General features: G+C 43.2%; 1 pseudogene; it reads left to right on the top strand.

Moving 5' to 3' along the window:
* Positions 1 to 5274: 5274 nt before the first annotated feature.
* LOC135698415 (uncharacterized) lies at positions 5275 to 13736 on the top strand (annotated as a pseudogene).
* The last annotated feature ends 4922 nt before the right edge of the window (positions 13737 to 18658 follow it).

Here is an 18658-nt window from a genome sequence, read left to right as displayed (position 1 = left end):
CTAAGTGTGTGGATCTTATTGGCAAAATCGCTTTTTCTATGATCCACCATCCTGGCCTGAACGATCTTTGTTAATCGATAACAATTGGTCTTCAAGTAAGGCAGACCAGTACTCTGGTACTGCCTACGAATACTGTTACGGAGTCTAATGAGGTCTTTCGTAGAGCTGTCAATGTTCAGAGTGTTACTCACCTGTCTGGATACCGGACTAGGGAATCGCCTATTCGATGGTATGCAGACACCGGTCATCGTCTTCGGACGTCTCCGGTTGGACATCGTAGTCGATGGTTGTGTCGACGCAGCTATTGCGCCGGGCAGCTTCGAATCGGTTCACCGAGGAACCAACTTCGGCCACCACCGGATAGTGGTCCGAGCTGCGTTCTTGGTAGACAACCGGTTGCGAAATGTGGGCCATGTTGCTAATATACCTGATTGGACTGACTCAACCGGGAGGGAGTGTTCACCAAGCTTCATGTTTGGCGTTCAGGTCGCCAGCGATTATGAAGTTTTCCCGTCGTCGTATTAGCTTGACAATATCTCTTCTCAGCTCTGCTGCTGACCCGTCCCTGATGTTGACTTGTTTGAGGCAGTGTTTGGAGATGGTAGACGTTAATTTCGGGCTTCGGGTGGGTTTCAATTATGATGACAATGTCGTTGTCAATGATGATTCGTTGATTGAGAAACTCAACGAACTCGATGTTCTTGCTCTTGAGCGAGCAAGCATTCCAGTTGACTAGCTTCAACAGTTCAGAGGCCATACTCGATGACGGAAAGGCTCTGAGTGTAAATCTGGTCGTAACGGGTTTTGCAACTACGCAAACGTGTGGCTGGATGAATATGGGGATCAGTTCCCGAGCAAAGTCTGAGATCAAATTGAAATCTAAATTTGATGTTGTGATTTCGCTGATAATGATTACTCAGGTTGCTGTCGTTTTGGTCGTTTTAGCGGTTAAAATATCAAAATTGAGAGCAAACAAATCTTCCTATGACATCACATTGAAAACTAACTCTGCTATCAGTGAGAGCAAACTGAAAACTAAATTTGATATCCATTTTTCCTGTTGATAAAAAAAACAAGTATTCAATTTAATGTTATGCTAAGGCAACGAAAACAAACCCGCAACAACATATTTTTGAAGAGCAAATGAAAACAAAATTAGGTTTCAAATTTGTCAATTGCGTAAACTGAAATCAAATTATGATTTCAGTTTGATGTTGATATCAAAACTTGATTTCAATTTGCTGTCATTTTTAAGCTGGACTTTGCTCGGGTTGCTTCGTCAGTGAACAGAGCATCTTTGTTCTCGTTCGGTTGTGGTGCATCATCGTGACGCCTTGATAGTCATGGAGGTACTGCGGGATGCAGTGGTTGCCGCATACGTTTGACGGCTCGAGTTTGACAATTGGGTGGGCACCTCAGCGGCTAACGGAACCGATGCAGCAGCAGCAGCCAGTCGGTTGATGAGTGGGTGTAGCGGAAGCACTGGATTCGGCCGCCGTTGACCAATGGCAGGGAAGTTTTGCCCGTTGTTTTCCGGTACTCTTCTGTGGCCTGGTTGGTTGCTTGTGGAAATCTTTGTGCGGATTGCGACGAACTCCACTCGTTTCGGGAAGCTCTTGTTTGTGGCCCGGTGTGCTGCCTCACAGTTGGCACATATGGGATCAGCTTCCTCCATCATCTCGCAAGCGCCGGAGTTGTGTTTTTCGTTGCAGCGACTGGCCATGTGGCTCCATCGCTCCACGCCCGACCAGTAAACAGTTCGTGCATTGTTTTACGTCACGATGTACTGACTTGCACAATTCCCATTTCACCACGATGTGGAATAGGGCTCGAACATTGTGAAGATCCTTCATGCACGTTGAATTCTTCTCAAGGTGGACCAGATACAGCTGATCACGATACTTATGAGTGGCGCCATGCCATAACGATCCATCTTGAACATTTGCACCAGTTTGAGGCCGTTCGCCTTCAATTCATTCGACACTGTGTCGGTATCCATGTCCGGAAGGTCACGCAGCACCGGCATGGCTTGAACCTCCTTGTAGTGTTTCATCGCCGGGATCATCAGCTTGAAGCCCTCCGTGCACAAGCGAATGGTAATTTGGAGGCCTTTACCAATATAAAAGTCTATAGTCTCCCAAAAGCCGTCCGGGAATCCCTTCACGAAGAACGGAACGTTTCTTCTTCCTTTCCACCTTTGGTTCAACGCCATTTTCCAATATGGCGTAACGGTTGTTCGCCAGCAGCTGCTTCGATGCCAACTGAGCGTCGGCGGCGTTTGATGGGGTTCGGCCGGAATTGCAACCGCGTCACCACGCGTCGGTTTCCAAATGCTGGACTCATGCGATGCTTCGCCAAACACCGCAAAAGAGAGAGCGCAACGAACTTTCTGAACAACTCGAGAAAGCGAGATTAAACCGAACTGAACTGCTTGACGGTCTAGCAGAGAATGAACTCACTTAGGCAGTGTTTCATTAAGTGAATTTTCACTAAAATTTGACAGATGATAAATTTTCAAATAAACCTGCTATTCCAGCAGACTTATTTATGACAAACAAGGAATCAACTTTCATAGACGCTTTCTCGAAAATCGACCGATCAACAACAGAGGGATTTTCGAACATCTTAATTTATTTTCGAAGTGTCAAATTTAAGTGAAAAATTTCCAAATGGAACACAGCCTTAGAATGTCAAACTAAATGCTAAGGGTACTGACAACTTTTTCAGCGCCAGGTACTCTATTCTGAAGTCTGTGAGAGGAAAATCACAAATCGTGTGTCATCAAAATACTTTTGGCATGTTGAGAGATTAAGCTCTCAAATTTGAATTTTTTTGGCTCTTTCGAGGCTAGTAGGAACGGGGATAAAAGATGTAGGGCAGGTTAACTAGATATGATTATACGTTCTACTACGGTGTGTTCCAATTATGGCCTAAGGAACTGCCAAAGGACATAATAGAAACACACCATAATAGGAACGTATAGCCATGACTGGTACACCTGTTGTTTAGCAATAATATCCGAGAAAAACCTGAACGACAACGTCCAAGAATGATTTCTTTGCGATGTCGTCCACTTTAGACGTAGGATTACATCTTTGAGGGCAAATTAAAAAATGTGTAGCAAAACAGTGTTAGGTTTTAAACGCTTATAACTTGGCCACTTATTGATGGATTTAAATTCTGTTCACCCCGTTTGATTCAGAATTGATGTAAGATTTGCTTGAAATAAAGATTAAAGTAATTTTTCATTGGTAAACTATTGAAATATTATCAAACTTTTAGGCCGCAATCAACCAGTCACGTGCTCGATTGCTATGACTATCGAGAGAACAGATAGAGACGGCCGGTTGCGATGTTATAAAATAGCTCACCTGCGCTTTTCGCTTCAGATTGTCTGGTGATGTGCCGGTTGTCACATCGTTCGCACGGCTAATGAGATTAACTCAAAATTGAGTAGGATTTCGCACAAAATAGTAGAAAGTGAATAAAATTTATCTCAAAAGTCTGCTTTAAAAAAAGAAAAAAATATGTATTTTAAGTCAATGAGTACACTAATACACGGCTAATGAGATTAACTCAAAATTGAGTTGAATTTGGCTCCAAATTTGCAAAAAAAAACAAGGCGTTTCTTAGTGAATGAGTTAATTTTACCTCGATTTTCGAGGAAAAACTTCTTGTAGAACTCCGTTGAATAGCTGCAATTAAATGTCACTCAATTTGAATTTGTTTAACGTGTAAAAATGCCCAATTGTAATACAATTGTGCGTTGAATTCGACTCAGATATTGAGCTACTTTTATCGGACGTGTGGACTGGTTAATTTTTTCTCGATTTTCGTCGTGTTTGAGCAGATTTTTGAGCGAAATTTGACTCACGCACTGAGTAACCCCACTTTCATGATTTTAAGTGAAATGTTCAGTGATGTCATCATGGTTAGAACTAGTGACCAAAAGTAAGGGTAATTCACCTATTGGAAGTTGAACAGTTGAGCCCAGAATTCGTAGTAGTAGTAGTAAAATTTACGTTTATTTTCTGGGTTTTTGTGTTTCAACATTTGATTTAACATTTCAATTGGTTAGCCTTTGGCTCTTCATCTTTGTTCTAGTTAATTGGTTATTCTAATGTGATGATTGCGTTTAGCGCTAATTTACAGGATACCCTTTGTGGGATTGTTTTGGTTTGAATTTAAAAATTTGATAACCTACCTACTTGAGCACCTAACTACTTAAACTAGGTTGCCAAATCACGAATGATCTGGTGGTTTGATCGCAGACAGGCGACTCTGAACCTTTCCAGCGTGGAAGTCTTTCGCTCCTCGAGTGTTTGAAGACCGGCCAAGTGGTGAATCTCAGAATTACGAGTTCGCGGTTGTAGGATCTAAGCAACCATTGGTTTTGTAACAACTTTAAAGCATGAGAATAAATATTCATTATCAGTTGTACCTCGGACCGAACCAGACGTTTCTACATTTTGGCGACGAGCGATAAAAGTTACCACGGATTTGGACACTCCACCCCAGAAAATTTTACTCGGACCCCCGTGAGATGGCTTGGCCTTTGGTGAGTCCTTGTGATAAAGCAGATTTTCGAGAGAGTTTGCAGCGGAAAATTCTAATGTACCAAACCTGAAATCATTTCCGTGGATAGAAAATTCTTAGTGATGATTTTACCTGAGAAAATTGAATTTCAATTTCTCCCGTAAACCCAGAATTTAACATCCCAAGAAATAGAGACAGTTCAGGGTATTTTTTTTTTTTTGGAATGAAAATCCTAATCGCTTAGGGATGATTCTCACTAAAACAATTTTGTTGATGACGTGAGACCCGGTGATTCTGGAAAATTCTAAACAAAATACGCGGAACCCTTAGCAACGGGATGAAGTACGCAGTGAAAAATGTAAAAAGTATCATTATGTGGAACCCAATGTTTCATGGGATGCAGTACGCAGAAATTCCTAATGTGAAAGAAAGCGGAACCTTTCGTTTGGAATGAAGTTATGTTAAATGTTAAATGTTAAAGGAATGTTAAATGCGGAACCCAACATTTGGGATGAAGTACGCAGAGTGATACTGTGTATATGTATTTCAGTGCGGAACCTGAGTTTTGTGTAGTACGCAGATCACATGAATTTTGATAAAAATACGTCACAGACGTAGTGTAGCTCGTAAAGTACCTTAAAATGCGTGTTTTCTAGGTAAAGCAGTTGATCCCTCCGTTTGCCGAAGATGCCGACGGACCAGTGTCTGCCCGCTGGGAGAAGTGGCGTGAACATTTTGAAGCATACCTAGCATGGAAGGACGTTGACAATCAGGAGGAAAAATTCAAATCCCTGATGATGTTCGGTGGACCAGACATCCGGAAAGTGGTCAAGCAAGTTCATGTTGACGAATCACACGCTATGGAGAACCGGTACCACATTGCCATGTCAATGTTGGACGATTACTTTGTACCGAGACTCTCGAAAACGTTCGAACGTCAGAAGTTCCGCGAGACGAAACCAGCTGTAGGTGAAAAGTTTGACACTTTTGTCATCAGACTGAAAAAGCAGGCAGCCTATTGTGATTTTGGAGATCAGATGGAAAGCATGGTAGCTGACCAAATTATTACATCTACAACGGATGTGAGTCTGAAGAGGAAGTGCCTGGAAAAAGACTTTAACTTCAAGGAGGTCGTAGCGATCGGTCGTACCCACGAGTCTGTTCAAATACAGATGAGCGATTTGGACGATCGGAACGGAAACTTACAAAAAGTCAGCGCTGTCGAAACGGAGGCCAACGAAGAGTCAATTTTGAAGGTACGCTCCAAACTCGGAGGACCAAGGCGGTTCAGATGTTTCCGATGCAATGGCAGACATGATTCGAAAGATCCATCGTGTCCAGCCAAATCACTCGAATGCAGAAGTTGTGGTCAAGTGGGACACTTTTCCCGCTGCTGTTTTCTAAAAAGGAAGAAGACCAACGGACAACCGGCCCAGTACAATCGTTTCGGAGCTTCCCGTAAACAAAAGCGATTCGTACGAGAAGTATCTGTAGATGGAACCGAGCGCAACTCAGATGTAGTTGATCTTTTCCATCTAGGAGCAGGAAAGAAGCTGGTTCCAGTATCTGTTGGAGGAGTTTGTTTGAAGTTCGTGAATGACACAGGAGCAGACGAAGACGTTTTAAGCGAAGCGGATTGGGCTACGTTGAAACGCGTTGGGTTTGAAGCATACTCTATCAGGAGAGGAAGCAGCAAAGTATTCAATGCTTATGGGATAAATACACCGTTGAAAGTGCTTGGTGAAGTCGCGTCGGTCGGTCGGCGTCGACGGTCGGAGTACCGACACTACGTTCTACGTGATCCAGAATGGGAAATGCTCGCTTCTCTCAGGTGACACAGCAGTCAAAATGTATTGGTCGAGAGGCAAAACAGAACTTTATTGAAGACCTTGAAAATAAGCTGTACTATGGGACGTAATTGGCGGTATGATCTACAAGATTTTCTTCACTCTTACCGAGCAACACCTCACAGCATAACAAAGTTTTCACCGTCGGAATTGATGTTTGGGTGGAACATTCGGGATAAAATACCAGGAAACTCAAGACCAGTCAATGAAACTGAAGCAAGAGAAAACGATAGGAAGGCGAAAGAAAAAGGAAGAATGTATGCGGATTCAAAAAGGAGAGCTAAGCAATGCAATATCGATGTTGGAGCTTATGTGATTGTGAAAAATTTTGTCAAGAAAAATAAGCTAACAACCACTTTCAACCCCGAACCTCATCTTGTGATACAACGCGACGGATCACGGCTCCACTTGAAGAACATTAAAAGCAGTGTGATCTCCAATCGACACGTGAACCACACCAAACGAATCCTAAATGCGAATCCCATGATGAAACAGGAGAATGACGCAGATAATCATAAAACCTCTGAGGGCACACAAGAAAGAAGATGACATGGGACCAGCCATTCCAACTGCTGCTGAACGTACTACGAATCCAACGGAACAACCCTCTACCAGCCAAACTACTACGGAACCTCAGATGGTCTCACGATGCGATGGTCGAAAACGCCCTTTTGAGACTAGCCGAGCTACCAGCAAGCGCTCGAAACATGTACCTAAATACTTAGCAGATTAGTGTAGCTCCCTGGCACGGGATATCGCCTCTTCGATGGTTTGCAGACACTGATCGACTTCTGCGAACGACTCCGGTAGGACGTCGTAATCGATTGCTGTGTCCACACAGCGCTGATACTGCTGCCAGTTGACACGATGGTAATTTCGCCGGGAAACTTGAAACCTATTGGCCGATGAATTCGTCTTCCAGGTGGCACTAATAAATTATTTGCTTACCTTGACATCTTGATTAGATAGAAGGTTTCAGGATGTGGAAAGTGTTTTTAGATATTTTTCCAAAAACTTCAGTTTTTACAAAATTATAGCTTTTTTTTGTCATTTCCCATCATGACCTATAGTGCAGTAGATGGCATTTTTTACCTCCTAAAACACATCAAAACTAAAAAAATTACAAAATATTCGGTGGTTAGGCAAATTATTTCTAAGCTTTAATTTTTAAATGGTGATTTTTTTTAGAGTGTATATTGTTTTTCAAATAGTCATTTACTTACAACATTGTTGAAGGCATCAAACCGATCGGACAAAAAAAATTGAGTAACAGTTTCAGTTTTATGAAGATGAGATTAATATTTTCGAAAATAAGGCTTGATTCAAAAGCGCGATTTGAAGATGGAAAACAACACTTTTGGACAAAAGGAATGCTTCTTCAAGTTTCCTTCCAAATCAAAAACTACAATAATAAATAGGTTACCGAATTAGTATGGGACCGCTCGTGGAGAAGATTGCAAAAAATACGGTGTAATTTGTCGACTAAGAAGAGATATTCACAGCTATGGGACAAGATCTGCTGATGATGTTCGGGTAGCACCTTTTTTGTAAGCATCCACTCAAAACTCACAGCTTTACAAGGAAATTAACCTGTATAATTCTTCGTCGTGGAACTTGCGAGAAGAAAATAGTGGGATTGTCTTTAAAAGAAAATGTGTGTCGTTTGTGAAAAATAATATGATGATGAAGCCAAATAAAACAAACGTCTTTGGGCCACATCCTAAAAAAGTAACGCAATTTGGGGGGCGGTAAAACCCTGTACTGGCCTCATGTGTGTGGGGATGGGATCAAATCCCAAAAAAGAGTCAGTACCCAGATGGGTTCCTGATCTCAAATTATCAAAAACAAATAGGGACAATGATGGACGTACATGGGAATACAACAATCCACTTGCTATAACTTAAACAAATTTGAAATCGTTTTGCAATTATCTAATTATCAACTATCGTTATCATCATCCTCCCGAAATAGTCACTTCACCGGTCCCGGGAGGATCCAGGCTAGAGGATAGAGTATGGAGTCGTTTTTAGTGGTTAAAAATCTCACCAGTACCTGTGGCCAGGGGTACAGGTGGGTATAAACTGGTGAACAACATAACAAAACAACACTACAGGCCTGGCTTTTGAAGCTGTTTTCCCTCCTTACTATACAAAAAAATCTCACACTCACGCACAAGAAATGAAAATTTGACAAAATTTTCCACGCATTTTCGATCAACCTCATCTTTCTCATCTCCCATAATTCCTTATTGCTGCAAAATTACTTTCCCTAAATCATCTTAAAAGCTTTCGTTGCCTCATTCGACTGTTGGTCCACTCTCTGCAATGTTTTCCTATTTTCGTGATTCGCGACAAAATTTGAATCGTTGATGATTTTTCCCGCTGGTTCCTCCGGTGCTGCCGTCGTCGTCGTCGTCGTCGTCGCCGTTTCCCGATCGGACCGCTTTGCTGGGCAAATAAATTTAGAAAAATATCTTCACATTTTCCGAATCATAAATATTCCTCTTTATTGTGGCGTGGATTTATTTCTTCTTTCTCGTTTTCCCACTGCCTACAGCTGAGACGACGCCATCTCCGGCAAATATGATTGCTTTCGGTGGAAAATTGCTACCGTTTGTGTCGGTGTCGGTCGGTGTAACAAACTTCTCTTCCCGTTCCCGGAACGGAACACGAGGAAGGCGAGCTATCCTCCGTGCGCCACAGAGATACTCTGCTGGAGGCCGCACCGAAGACCGGCTCGAGAGGCCTATGGAGAAAGTTCAAGGAAGAACAAACAAGGATTTATGATTAAATTTCATATACACATAAATCCTCTTTATTTCTTCCAATATATAATAATGGGAAACGGGAGTCGGTTGGTCGGCTGTTTGCGCGTACGTTTTCTTCCTGGCTCAGTTGGACGAACCACACAGTTGGAGAAAAGACTGGAGGATATTATCTCCTTGCAATTTTCATATCCTTCCAAAGGCCCAGTATCCATGTACGAATGCAAACGAATCCGGGAGGGTGTTGTTTGGAAGCATAGAAAGCTCCGAAATGGGAATCGATTCCATGCCAAAGGGAACAGGGAGTCCACTTGGCGGAACACATCCATCATCTCTGTGAAAATGGAGCCTACGGTGCGGTTGGATCCAGGAACATAGGGAACCGTAGTACTTGAAAACTATAGAGAAAATATTTTTTTGGAATGTTCGTAAGAATGATTAAGGGCAAAGTTGAAACCGTCAAGTAATTTCAATGATGACCTTTTATCAATGAAGTGAACGATCTGGATAGAAAATCATGAACGTATAAAAAAAAGAATGACGGTGACATTACCTCATGAAAACCCTACCCTGTGTGTGTGTGTGTGGTGAGCTCCTAAAAGCTTGATAAAGTCAGGGTTGTTCGGGATGCCATTGCAACGGAAAAAGGCGTATGGTTGAACTTCGTCCTTCTAATAGGACCGGACCTGCTGTCATTGCTGCAAGTAGTTCTAGAAGATCACCTTCAGTGAAGATATAACGGATGTGGCGAGACTCCCAACAAAAAATTCAAAGCCACAATTAAGCAAATTTATTGAATAAGTGCTGTATAACAGCACACTTAGAGTTTCTCACCCCAGCAGGCATGGGTTCTATCCCAGTCGGCGCCGTCGGGACGTTCTGAAGCATAACATTTCTGATCATGCCTTCCTTCGGAAGGGAAGTAAAGCCGTTGGTCCATGTTTTATGAGTTGATGGGTCGATAGGTAGGCTCTGGGTGTGGGAGCTGCCTCTCTGGCGTCGGTAGTATTGGTACTCAGCACGGAAAACAAGATCGACGGAAAACAAATCAAGGAGAAAAAAAGCACACTTAGAAATACTGACAGTATTTTTCAAACCGATGGCCACCATCTTGGATTCCAAAATGGCGTCTTGCATCGATATCCGGCCTCCAAACGGCCCTCTGTTCTGAAAATATTCACATTGCTTAGCAACATCATATATGGATAGGCTTTCAAGACATAGCATATTCAGGATGATCACATGCACACTAGCGTCACGTAGTGAGAGAGTTCTGAATTTATATGAACACCATCCGAAAAACTGTGGTCATCTGAACAACTTTGTTGAAGACAGTATCCTTCTATATGGCCACAATATCGAGATAAGGCTTGTACAGGAAGTTCATGTGCACACTAGTGCCACGTAGTGTGAGAGTTCTATGATCACCATCCAAAAGAACTTTATCACCTGAACAGCTTTGCTGAAGACAGTAACCTTCTATAAAGCCAGAATCTCGAGGTACATAATGTACAGGAATTTCATGTGCAAACTTGCGCCTCGTAGTATTAGAGTTATAAACTAATATGGCCACCATCCGAAATGACTTGGTCACCTGAACAACTTTGCTCAAGACAGCAACTTTCTACATGACCAGGATCACGAAATATTCTATGGTGGACCCAATTTCCATATAATACCCAACAAACAATTTGTGCTGAATAAAGGCTGAATAAGCTATTTTTTAGCTGAAGAAGCATATTTTTGACTGAATAAGCTCTTATTCGGCTTCCAATGTTTGTTGGGTATAGCACACGTCATAAGTAATATGAAAGTGCAGCGGCTCTAGCGGCGTAGTTCCCAATTAAACCTGAAACGAAAGGCACAAGCTTATTGGTCTTACCCAGTACAACAACTTTGTTGAAGTCAGTATAGCTTTACATATTGAAACAAATGAGATAATCCACCACAGCCCCTATTACTGAGAATCCCATAAGCTGTGGGTATCCTTATTCGCCGATAGCTCAGCAATAAGGATTCCTGACTAACACAAATTCATAGAATTATAATGAGTTAACTGCTAAACAACTAGAAACTAGTCAAACAAAAGTAATATATTTTTTTGTAGAACATGTACATCCTCATTCGTAAAATCACTATCAGAACTGGTCCAATGACGAACACAATGTGGAAACCCAGAAAAATAGGAAGGTTGAGTAGCATGGATGATGATGGATAATATTTCAAAAGGTCGTATTCTCTTATGATAGCGCACTATTTTCGCCACATAGGTTGATAAAAGATGTTCTTATCTAGCATCCAAAACGTCGAATACAACAGGGAAAGGTTTTTCAGCTGAGTGATTGACGAAAGAGAAAGTCGATGAAGGGTATTGATCAATGCATATAGGACCTATTGAAATGATTACCTAGAAATCTAGATTGATTTTAGAATAGGTTATAAAGGGTGTCCCACATCAAATTGCATCACGGAAAAAAAAAGCGGTAGAAAATTACCCGTTGGGTATTTTCTCTTGAACATTTGGGTAGAAGTAGTTTAGAGTGCATTGTCTACACTGTATTTTTATCGCTATCAGTTTTTCGAAAGTTGGGGAAAATGGTGTCAACCGAAAAGCAACGTCGCGAATTGATTTTGCGCAAGCACCTGGAAAATCCACAACTCTCTCATCGGGACATCGAAAAACAACAATTCGGAATCGTGTAGTCAACGGTGAGTCGTGTGCTTAAACGATACTACGAAACTCTGAGCATCGAATGGGAGGAGAAATGCGGTCAGAATGGATGTTCTATTAGTGATCAGGATCACAAACGTTTCGTGAAAGCGTTTAAGCGGAATCCCAATCGGTCAGGGATGTGACCAAAAAGTTTAATCTGTCCAAGTCTTTCGTTCGGAGAGCCAAGTACCGGGAGGGACTGCATACCGAGGGGGACGACTTTATCTACGATGCAGGAAAAATTATGTTTTGCTGTGGCTAGCTGAAGATTTCCTGCAAAAATATGATGCACGATGCAAGTAGATGCGAGAATTGAAAGAAGATTTTTCGAAGATTGATTCGCTAGTGTAGGATTTTCTGAGCATCTACAATTAAAATTTAGATGTGTCACCCCCCTCGCTGCATACATACTCCAACGCTCCGAATCGTGACATGATTTGGCGAGCGATCCGCTCATGTGACAAACGGAGTGCGCCGTTCGTAACTACCGGGACTGTAAACGGGGACATCTACCTCAAGGAGTGTCTACAGAAGCGTCTGCTTCTTCTGTTGAAGCAACACGAAGACCCTTCGATCATCTGGCCGGATCTAACTTCGAGCCACTATTCAAATGTTGTCCTGGAGTGGTACGAAGCCAACGGGGTCACTTTCGCACCTAAGGAAATGAAACCCAACACCCTCCCCCCTCAAACGCACCGGAACTAAGGCCTATCGAAAAATACTGGGCTATTATGAAGCAGGCACTACGGAAGCATCCCAAGGAGGTCAAATCTGTGGAACACATGAAGAAAAGTGGGTAGAAACTGCAGCCAGATGTTGTACAGAACCTAATGAATGGAGTTAAGCGTGAGGTGCGAGCGTATGGTTATGGTATTGAAGTTGAATGAAATCACTTTGCCAAAACCTTACTAATGGGTAATATGCTATTGCCTGAAAGTTTGAAAGGGATCGTTTAACTAGGTAATTTTCTACAGCGTATTTTCCGTGATGCAATTTGATGTGGGACACCCTTTATGTAGTCATTGGAAGTGCCCAGGACCTCACTGGTCTTGTTTTAGGAACCTCGGATGGAACTGCAACCAAGGCAAATAAAAACAAAACATGGGAATTAATTTTCTCAACATAATATCAAAATCGAGATTGTCCTGTGATATTAAGTGCCTTATTTATTTATCTAGATGAAATCAAAATCGAGATTTTCCTTGGTAGCAAAGGTTCTTAACACCTGCCCGGTGGATCAATATGAGTTTTACATTAGAATGCAAAGTGACTCACTCACAAAATGTTACATTTATAGCACACATTTACCAGCTGAGGCCTACTGGTTAGCATCCATGCCTCTCACGTCAATGGTCACGAGTTCAAATCTCATACCAGGACAAGTAACGAACAAGCTAAAATGTGTTAATGTGATAATAAATAAAAATACTAACTATCCACTAAGTGACACTACAACACAGTAATTGTAAACTCAACGTCTCAGGACTGCAAGTCTCAAATAATTAAATGCATTCAATCCAACATTACCAGCAACTGCAATCGCTATCAAAATAAAATCACACGCAGCTAACCATGCTTCCTTTAAAACCCTCAACAGCATTTCCCGATGACTGCATCCGATCTCCAACAGAAACATCGCACAACCAAGTCCACCGCCAATCGGCAAAATCCACCAAATTGAAATCAAATCCTCAAACCGCAGAACCTTATTCTCGATCTCGTCCACTCGGACAATACTCCCGAGCAACATATCATGCCAATGGTTCCAAATGCCACCTTCAGACACTCGATCGTGAACCTCCTTGAAGCGAGCACCGAACAGATTCAGGTGGAACAGCACATGAAAGATCGGAATCGAAGCGACTCGTTCCTGTAGAGTATAGAATGAGGTATCTTCTCCGCCCAGCCATGTTTTTATGATTTCTGGTGAGTTGACGAGTAACTCAACGAGATCGCACGGTAACAGGTAGCTTTCGTTCGCGTGAACCTTGGTCAGTAGCGCCTTTGGACGGGTGATCAATTGATTTCTACCGAAGAGGATTTTGAAGAAACGAAAAGGTGCGATTCCCACTGGAATGCTAAGTTGATTGACCTCCTCCAATGTACGCAGTTGGGGTTCATACCGAGTGCTTAAGACAAATGTGAGAAGCTCCGCTGAGTAGAGTTCACAGAGTATGAATTTGAGTATGAACAGGGATAGCAACATAAGACGTTCGATTCGGTTGGCGTTGTTCGATGGAGATACTCCGAAGTAAAGATGACACAATATGGCGGGTCTTCCGAGAAAATGGCCCACGACCGATGCTGCCAGGTTGATTGTAAGTAAGGTGATCCAGAGTTGAGTACTGAATGGCTTCATCAGATGGTAAAAGTAGGGCTTAATCTCACGTTCAGGTACCATCAAACACAGTCCGTATCTATGGTGATCGGGAATGGATTCAACCTGGAGAGAAGGCATTGGGAGGTGCGAGACCAAGTGGACTTGGTTCTTTTTAATCCACTCAAATTGAGGTATGTAGTCTGGAGATCTGATCCAGCTTACGGATGCATTGACATGCAGAACGAAGGTGTTAATCAGGTTGAAATAAGGATTGATGAAAGGCTTGTTCGGAATGCTGATCTGTAGAACTCGTACCGATTGTTCTACTTTGAACAATTGCTGGTGAAAATTCTTCAATTTGTGTTGATCCATCAATTTGAGAACATCAATTTGATTGTGTAGTTCAGCTACTTCACCAGTGAGCGCGTTAAAACCGTACATGGAAGCACCCCATGTATCAGATGTCAAAAATAGCACGGAGTTTACCACGTTAAAATTGGTTGCAAACATTTTATAAAAGGTCACATACATTTTTTGCATGTGCTCGTGTAAGAAATGGCCAACAAGAATAAAAACTGCAAATCGTTGACTCTGTCGATACTGTATCATTTGTTTCATGGAATAAACGATCTTGTGCATATCTGAATGCAAAAGTGTAACCAGTACCAATGAACAAAATCGTGGCGTAGCTGATTCCATATTTGGTTGAACGAACGTTATCGGGTGTTTATGGATGTTATTTGAAACGAAATGTTCAAAAAGTTTGTTCAATTTCAGTGCTTCCGGCACAGCATTGCTGATGCATATCTCCGAATCTTCATTGAGAAACCACTCGGGAGTGATCCAAAGACCGTTCATTGATACAAATATTCCAAAGAAAAGCTGCAAGTGCAGCAGCGTTCCGGGGAAACACATTTTCACTTGCGGTGGCAAACAAACTGAAAACCACGTCATCTAGCTATAAATGTGAAACGCAATAAATCAAAACAAGGCTGGTGTCGTTCCCATAGCTCAGATCAGTAATTTACCCCGTTGGTAACTGTTATCTAAATACCACTTTCAACAAATCGCAATATGATGCAAATAGAAATCATAGAAATTGATTGCTATTCCAAATAAACACCTTAAACTGAACTGCTGCTTGTCCCGAATGATCCGCACATAGCCACATCCCTAATTAATTGGCTTTTGAATGGCTACCCTGCCCCCACAAACAGTACAGAGTCAAAAAGCAGTCAGCTAAACGATCACCATTCGATGCCCTTTCCCACAAAACCGCTAATCAATTTCCCATCAAAAGCAAATTATCGAATTTCGAACCTACTCAGCTGTTCATAGCCACAAGTCCATTCGTTCACTGGCTAATTTAAAGTTCATTACCAAACCGACCCAACAGCACAGTTGTTGTGTCCCGGTTTTATTAGTCCTCTTTCTTTCCAGTTTGCGGTCAGCGTCAATTGGATAAATAAACACCCCAATCTCCACCTCTCTCCCGGGGCTGGTTGCCTGACTGACTGGACTGTGAACTTCAAACAAAACTCTCGTACTCATTTACTTACGCTTCCCCAACCTCTAACTGACGTAGGACTTTCCCTAGAGAAGGCTGATGGACCGAGGACGACAACGAGGCCAACGACGTAGACGACAGACGCAGGAAGGGGCAATCCTTGAGGTAGGTCATTCCGTAATCATCATCATCCTTCCTTCGCCGTCGTCGTCATCATCACCCAACAGTACCTCCATTCCGAAAATCAACGAAAGCGAAGCGAGGAGGAGGAGGAGGATTCTTCTTTCACGTTCAAGGTCTTGCTGTAATTATACAATCAGGATGGAAAAGTTTTGCGAGGAGGGATTGTGAATGGTGCATGGATGCTTCGGTTCGGTTGAAAAGATCCACAGCTTCACTGTTCGTTCTTCGAATCAATTTGTAAAAGTACAATTTAACATTTGCAAAAAAAAGGTACCTTATAGAAAAAAAAAGGGCTGTCAGAAATCCTTATTGCCGGATCCTTACACTCAAAAAATAAATCCCATTTCCAATGGAAAATATCCATTAGATTTTCACATAACTTTCATCTGATCTCATAATTGGGAATCGCACCACCAAATCACATGATCCTTATGTTTCAAATGAAGTTTATGTGATAAATAGAATTCATGTGATGAGATAACAACGTCGAAGCCAGACATAAGAAGCGGGTGCTAGCCCTCAACCAGTTCTTGCTGCTCCAGGAGGATGATGGCGAAAGGCGTGAAAGCGTTGAGAAAAAGGAGAAGTCGCCTCATTTCTATGTCAAGGGACGCCACGCGAGCTGCTTGACAATCTGAATGTGCTAGACCGTAAAGGGCTATGGGCCGAATTCCGTCTCTGCGCTGATGGCGTGAAAATCACCGTCCCCTCGGTGGAACATTACCCAGATAACCAGAAGTCGTATAACAATGTGCAGACAGTATCGTAAATTGCTACAGTTTAAGTCAAAATCGCATATAAGAATGGCATGCATCGCATTATGATTAGGTTAAATCGTACATACAGATACATTTATTTGTACAACATCACATTTAAGATAAAACATGATCAACAATAGTACGCCACAATACTCGGTTTGCGGCTGCCGCTCTCCATCCTCGGTCATGTCGAATGCTCGCTAGATCACGCTCTACCTGCGCTCCAGGCCTTCTTGTGCCAACCGGATCAGTAGCGAATACCAACTTTGCAGGGTTGTTGTCCGGCATTCTTGCAACATGCCCTGCCCACCGCATCCTTCCGGCTTTGGCCACCTTCTGGATGTTGGGTTCGCCGTAGAGTGCAGCGAGATCGTGGTTCATTCTTCGCCGCCACTCACCGTTCTCCTGCACACCGCCGAAGATCGTCCTTAGCACACGTTGCTCGAAAACTCCGAGTGCTTGCAGGTCCTTCTCGAGCATAGTCCATGTCTCGTGTCCATAGAGGACCACCGGTCTTATCAGCGTTCTGTACATGGTACATTTGGTGCGGGAGTGAATCTTTTTTGACCGTAGTTTCTTCTGGAGCCCGTAGTAGGCACGACTTCCACTGATGATGCGCCTTCGTATTTCACGACTCACATTGTTGTCAGCCGTCAGTAAGGATCCAACGTAAACGAATTCCTCAACACCTCGAAAGTATCCCCGTCTATCGTGACATTACTTCCTAGACGAATCCTGTCATGTTCGGTTCCGCCTACTAGCATGTACTTTGTTTTTGACGCAGTCACCACCAGTCCGACCTTAGCTGCTTCGTGTTTCAGGCGGGTGCTTAGTTCTGCCACCGTTCCAAATGTTCTTGCGATAATGTCCATGTCGTTTGCAAAGCACACAAATTGACCGGATTTCGTGAAAATCGTATCCCGGCTGTTGAGCCTGGCTCGTCGCATTACACCTTCTAGAGCGATGTTGAAGAGTAGGCATGAGAGTCCGTCACCTTTACGCAGTTTTGCACACCGTCCATCGTTGCTTTGATCAGTCTGATCAGCTTCCCAGGAAAGCCGTTCTCGTTCATGATTTTCCATAGCTTTGTGCGGTCGATACTGTCATATGCCGTCTTAAAGTCGATGGACAAATGATGCGTTGGGGCCTGGTATTCACGGCATTTCTGGAGGATTTGCCGTACGGTGAAGATCTAGTCCGTTGTCGATCGGCCGTCGATGAAGCCGGCTTGATAACTTCCGACGAACTCGGTCATTTTAGGTGATAGACGACGGAAGATGATCAGGGCACTTTGTAGGCGGCATTCAAAATGGTGATCGCTCTGAAGTTCTCACATTCCAAATGGTCGCCTTTCTTGTGAATGGGGCAGATTACCCCCTCCTTCCACTCCTCCGGTAGCTGTTCTGTTTCCCAGATCCTGACTACAATCCGGTGCAGGCAGGTGGCCAACTTTTCTGGGCCCATCTTGATGAGTTCGGCTGCGATACCATCCTTACCAGGTGCTTTGTTGTTTTTGAGCTGCTGAATGGCATCCTTAACTTCCCTCAGCGTGGGAGTTGGGTCAGATCCGTCCTTTGCTGCACTGACGTAGTCGTTTCCTCCATTGTGCTGGTCTCCCGTGCCTACGTTCTCCTCGCCATTCAGGTGCACATCGAAGTGCTGCTTACACCTTTCAATCACCTCGCGTCCGTCCGTCAAGAGGCTCCCGTCCTTATCCTTGCACATTTCGGCTCGCGGCACGAAGCCGTTGCGGGATGCGTTGAGCTTCTGGTAGAACTTCCGTGTTACTTGGGAACGGCACAGCACCGAAAGATGCGGGTCTGCTGTTTCCGCTTCTGTTTATACCGTTCCACGTTCTGTCGGGTTCCATGCTGCAGCATTACCGCCCGCGCTGCTTTCTTCTCCTCCAAAATCGCTCTGCACTCCTCGTTGAACCATTCATTCCGTCGATTTCTTTCCCCGTACCCGATGGTGCTCTCGGCTGCGTCGGTGATGGCTGCTTTTACTGTACTCCAGCAGTCCTTTAGAGG

Source organism: Ochlerotatus camptorhynchus, unplaced genomic scaffold, assembly GCF_037179485.1.
Source record: "Ochlerotatus camptorhynchus isolate MF236.1 unplaced genomic scaffold, CSIRO-AGI_Acam_v1.1 ptg000086l, whole genome shotgun sequence".
Lineage (NCBI taxonomy): Eukaryota > Metazoa > Arthropoda > Insecta > Diptera > Culicidae > Ochlerotatus > Ochlerotatus camptorhynchus.
The sequence above is the reverse complement of the archived record's forward strand: the minus strand, read 5'-3'. Positions and strand labels throughout refer to the sequence as shown.